The sequence below is a fragment of the Trichechus manatus genome, unplaced genomic scaffold (assembly GCF_000243295.1).
Source record: "Trichechus manatus latirostris isolate Lorelei unplaced genomic scaffold, TriManLat1.0 scaffold00067, whole genome shotgun sequence".
Classification (NCBI taxonomy): Eukaryota; Metazoa; Chordata; class Mammalia; order Sirenia; family Trichechidae; genus Trichechus; species Trichechus manatus.
In genome coordinates, this window is record NW_004444003.1 from 13,138,360 (window position 1) to 13,144,359 (window position 6,000).

A 6,000-nucleotide genomic window follows, 5' to 3' on the forward strand; every position below is an offset into this window, starting at 1 on the left:
TTGATGTTCTTCTGTTGACAATTTGAAGAAGCAAAATGGACCAGAAAATATAGATCTACACAAAGGAATGAAAAGCCCAAGAAATGGTAACTATGTGGGTAAAATTATAAATTTTTAAAATTATTATTTAAATATATTTAAAAGATAATTGACTATTTAAACAAACATAATAACATAAACAAGGGTATATAACATGTGTAGAAATAAAATGTATGACAACAATAAGACAAAGACTAGGAGGGAAGAACAGAAGTATACCAGTTAGGGTCCTTATACTATACATGCAGGAGACCCAGGTTGGATTCCCAGCCAATGCACATCATGTGCAGCCACCATCAGTCTATTAATGGTGGCTTGCATGCTGCTATGATGCTGAGCAGGTTTCAGTGGAGCTTCCAGACTAAGATGGACTAGGAAGAAAGGCCTGGTGATCTACTTCCAAAAATCAGCCAATGAAGACCCTATGGAAAAACATTATACGATTTACATCTGATCACGGGGATAGCACAGGACCAGTCAGCATTCAGTTCCATTGTGCATGGGTTCACCTTGAGTTGGGGCTGACTTGATGGCAGCTAACAACATACTATACATGAAGTGTTATAATATCACTTGAAGGTAGATTGTGAAAAGTTAAGGACGTATACTAAAAACCCTAAAGCAACCTAATAAAAGCAATACAACAAAGAGTTATAGCTAATAAACCAACAAAGGAATTATAAAAAATATTCAATCTGACAGAAAGTAGAAAAGAAGAGAAAAGGGAACAAAGAACAGATCAGACAAATTAAAAACAAACAGCAAGACAGTTTAAAACCCAGCCATATCAGTAATTACATTAAATATGAATTGTCTAAATATCCCAATTAACAGACAGAGATTGTCAGATTGGATTTAAAAAGCAACACTCAACTATATTCTCACTGCAAGAAACCCACTTTAAACATAAAGATATGATAAGGTTAAAAGTAAATGAATGGTGACAAAATCAAAACATTAGCTATACAACTGGAACAAATAGAAAGAGAACAGCAAAAGAAGCCCACATCCACCAGAAGAAAGGAAATATCAGAGCAGAAATAAATGAAATCGAGAATTAAAAAAACAACAGAAAGAATCAACAAAACCAAAGTTCGTTCTCTGAAAGGATCAACAAAATAGACAAACCATTGGCCAAACTGACAAAAGAAAAACAGGAAAGGATGCAAATAACTGAAATAAGAAATAAAATTGTGGACATTACAACAGACCCAAGTGAAAAAAAAGGATCATAGCAGAGTATTATGAAAAACTATACTCCAAACAAATTTGAAAACCTAGGGGAAATGGACAAATTTCTAGAAACATAATACCTACTCAAAGTAACACAAACAGGAGTTGAAAATCTGGACAGACCTATAACAAGAGAAGAAATTGAAAAAGTAACAAAAAAAACTCCCAGCAAAAAAAAACCCTGGCTCAGATAGCTTCACTGGAGAATTCAACCAAACATTCAGAGAACAGCTTACACCAGTACTACTCAAACTATTTCAGAACATAGAAATGGAAGGGATACTTCCAAATTCATCCTATGAAGCCAGCATAACCCTGATACCAAAACCAGGCAAAGACACCATGAAAAGAGAAAATTACAGACCAATATCTCTCATGAATACAGATGCAAAAATTATCAACAAAATTCTAGCAAATAGAATACAGCATCAGATAAAATTAATAATACACTACGATCAAGTGGGATTCATACCAGGTATGCAAGGATGGTTCAGCATTAGAAAATCAATCAATGTAATCCACCATATGAATAAAAGAAAAGAAAATAATCACACAATCATCTCAATCAATGCAGAAAAGGCATTCAATAAAGTCCAACACCCATTCCTGACAAAAACTCTCAATGAAATAGGTATAGAAGGGAAATTCCTCAATATAATAAAGGATATCTGTACAAAACCAATAGCCAACATCATTCTTAATGGAGAGAGGCTGAAAACATTCCCCTTGAGAACAGGAACAAGACAAGGATGCCCTTTATCATCACTCTTACTTAACATTGTGTTGGAAGCCCTAGCTAGAGCAATAAGGCAAGAAAAAGAAATAAAGGGCATCCAAATTGATAAGGAAGAAGTAAAACTGTCCCTATTTGTGGATGATATGATACTATACATAGAAAACCCAAAAGACTTCAAGGCAAAACTACTGAAACTAATACAAAGGTTCAGCAGAGTCACAGGCTACAAGATAAACATATAAAACTCAGTTGGATTCCTATATACCAATAAAGAGAATGATGAAAAGGAAATCAGGAAAACAATACCATTTATAATAGTCCCTAATATATATATTTAGGAATAAATCTAACTAGGGATGTAAAAGATCTATATTACAAAACACTACTGCAAGAAACCAGGCAAGACCTACATAAATAGAAAAACATACCATTCTCATGGATAGGTAGACTTAACATTTTGAAAACGTCAACTCTACCCAAAGCAATCTACAAATACAATGCAATCCTGATACAAATACCAACAGCATTCTTTAAAGAGATGGGAAAAACAAATCGTTAACTTTATATGGAAAAGGAAGTGACTCCGGATAAGTAAAGCACTACTGAAGAAGAATAAAGCAGGAGGACTCGCACTCTCAGAACTTACTATACAGCTACAGTAGTCAAAACAGCCTGATACTGGTACAATGACAGAAACAATGACCAATGGAACAGAATTGAGAACCCAGATGTAAATCCATCCATTTATGGTCACCTAATCTTTGACAAAGGCCCAAAGTCCATCAAATGTGGAGAAGATAGTCTTTTTAACAAATGATGTTGGCAAAACTGGATGTCCATCTGCAAAACAATGAAACAGAACCTATACCTCACCCCATACACAAAAACTGATTATATATGGATCATAGACCTAAATATGAACTCAAAACTATAAAGATCATAGAAGAAAAAATAGGGTTAACTCTAGAGGCCATAATACGTGACATTAACAGGATACAAACCATAACTAACTATACACAACCACCAGAAGATAAGCTAGATAACTGGGAACTTCTAAAAATTAAACACTTATGCTCATCAAAAGACTTCACCCAAAGAGTAAAAAGAGAACATACAGACTGGGAAAAAATTTTTGGCTATGAAAAATCCGACAAAGTTCTAATCTCTAAAATCTACAAGAAAATCCAACACCTCTACAACCAAAAGACAAATAATCCAATTAAAAGCGGGCAAATGAGGACTTCCAGCAAAATGGCGCTCTAGGCAGAAGCACCACGCCATCCCTCCACAGCAAAGATCCGAAAAACTAAGCCGAACAGAGAAAACAACAATCTGAAACCCTAAAACATCAAATGAAGAGATAAAGAACTCAGCAAGCACCAAATGGAGTGAGAAAACTGATGGAGAATGGAGAGCAAGGAGAGATTCATGCAGAGGTCCCCTACCAACTAATGCAGCGCGGATCCGCCATCTTGGACTCCTATCGGAGACCAGCAAACAGGGGGTACGAGAAAGTAGCTTCACGGAGTTTCCAGCTGCAGACAAAACAACCGAGGGTGTTTGTGAGATATGGTTGACCGGTGAAGACACGGGGGCTTATGGCAGAGATATTGGCACCAATCTCCCCACACTACTGTGGAAGCTGGTTGAACTGATTCCTGAGGGAGCGATGCTGAGGCTGGGCATGGCAAATCCACCCTGTATTTTCGAGCATCTGGAGGAAATGGCAAAAATCCTTAATCACCCCAGAGTCTATGCCTTTCTGCATATACCAGTCCAGTCTGCCTCTGACACTATACTCATGGAAATGAAAAGAAAATACTGTGTGGCTGACTTCAAAAGAGTAGTGAATTTTCTGAAAGAGAAAGTTCCTGGAATAACTATTGCTACAGACATCATCTGTGGTTTTTCTGGAGAAACAGATCAAGATTTTCAGGAAACAGTGAAACTTGTTGAAGAGAACAAATTTCCAAGCCTCTTTATTAACCAGTTTTATCCAAGACCAGGAACTCCTGCTGCAAAAATGGAACAAGTTCCAGCACAAGTGAAAAAGCAAAGAACGCAAGATCTTTCTTGGGTATTTCATTCTTACAATCCATATGATCACAAGATTGGTGAAAGACAACAAGTGTTAGTAATAGAAGAGTCTTTTGATTCCAAGTTTTATGCTGCACACAATCGATTCTATGAGCAGGTATTAGTGCCAAAGCACCCTTCACTCATGGGGAAAATGGTCAAAGTGGACATTTATGAATCAGGAAAGCATTTTATGAAAGGGCAGCCAGTATCAGACGCCAAAGTCTACATGCCATCCATCAGCTAACTATTAGCAAAGGGAGAAGTCTCGGGTTTAACATAGGAATTCAGAAATAGGTGTGGGAATCACTTGAGTTCACTCTCCCACACCTCTGCTGCCACTGACCGAGATTCAGTGAGTTCCAGGACAGTGCCGCAGATACAGAGGCTACAGGAAGACTGCACACTGAAGATCTCTGTGGGCCTGGCTCTGTTGGCTCTTCTTTTTGCTTTTTTCGTTAAGGTCTTTAATTAGAACACAACTGAATGAAGTGCCTGAGAAGAAGAATAACTTTCTAATTAAAATTCTCATTGAGCAGGAAAGCAAGCACATCAGCTCTCAAAGGGCAATAATTTGTACTGGTCCCACTGCCTCCTCTTCAGCCACACTTTTTAATGAGGCTCACCCTATCTTACATTGAGCTGGACCCATTGGTTATTTGACCTAAAACCTAATAGCAGATGCCATGGCATATCTTTTCAATTAAGCTCATTTTGGTTTATTTCTAGCAAGAAAGTGCAAGTAGTTACTTTTTTTTTTTTTAATCTCCAGTCTCGAGTCAGAACCTAATTTGTACAGTGGCTCTGGTCATCTTTTCCTTGTGTGGGAAGAATTTTGCATCTTAATAAATGTTTTTAAATGTCAAAAAAAAAAAAAGTGGGCAAACAATATGAACAGACACTTCACCTAAGAAGACATTCAAGTGGCTAACAGATACATGAGGAAATGCTCTCAATCCCTGGCCATTAGAGAAATGCAAATCAAAACCACAGTGAGATACCGTCTCACCCTGGCATTACTGGCACGAATCAAAAAAAAAAAAAACAGAAAATAACAAATGTTGGAGAGGCTGCGAGGAGATTGGAATTCTTATGCGCTGCTGGTGGGAATGCAAAATTGTACAACCATTTTGGAAAACAATATGGTGCATCCTTAAAAATTTAGAAATAGAAACACTATATGGTCCAGCAATCCCATTCCTAGAAATATATCCTACAGAAATAAAAGCCATCACATAAGTAGACATATGCACACCCATGTTCATTGTAGCGTTGTTCACAAAAGCAAAAAGACGGAAACAACCTAGATGCCCATCAACAGATGAATGGATAAACAAACTATGGTACATACACACAATGGAACACTATGCAAAGTTAAAGAACATTGATGAATCTGCATCTCATAACATTGATAAATCTGGAGGGCATTATGCTGATTGAAATAAGCCAATCACAGAAGGACAAATATTGTATGAAACCACCACTATAAAAACTCATGAAAAGGTTTACACATAAAAAGAAACAATCTTTGATGGTTATGGGGGGGTAGGGTGGGAGGGAAAAACACTAAATAGACAATAGATAAGTGGTAACTTTGGTGAAGTGTAAGGCAGTACACAATACTGGGTAAGCCAGCATAACTTGTCCAAGGCAAGGTCATGGAAGCTCCATAGACACATCCAAACTCCCTGAGGGACCAGATTACTGGGTAGAGGGCTGTGGGGACCATGGTCTCAAGGAACATCTAGCTCAACTGGCATGGCATAATTTATAAAGAAAATGTCCTACGTCTTATTTTGGTGAGTAGCATCAGGGGTCTTAAAAGCTTGTGAGCGGCCATCTAAGATGGAGCAAGGAAGAATGAAGAAAAGCAAAGGCACAAGGGAAAGGTTAGTGCAAAGGACTAATGGAACACA

At 37.5% G+C, this 6,000-nt stretch overlaps 1 pseudogene; it reads left to right on the plus strand.

Moving 5' to 3' along the window:
* The first annotated feature begins 3,552 nt into the window (after window positions 1-3,552).
* Window positions 3,553-4,367, plus strand: LOC101342339 (threonylcarbamoyladenosine tRNA methylthiotransferase pseudogene; annotated as a pseudogene).
* Window positions 4,368-6,000: the final 1,633 nt, after the last annotated feature.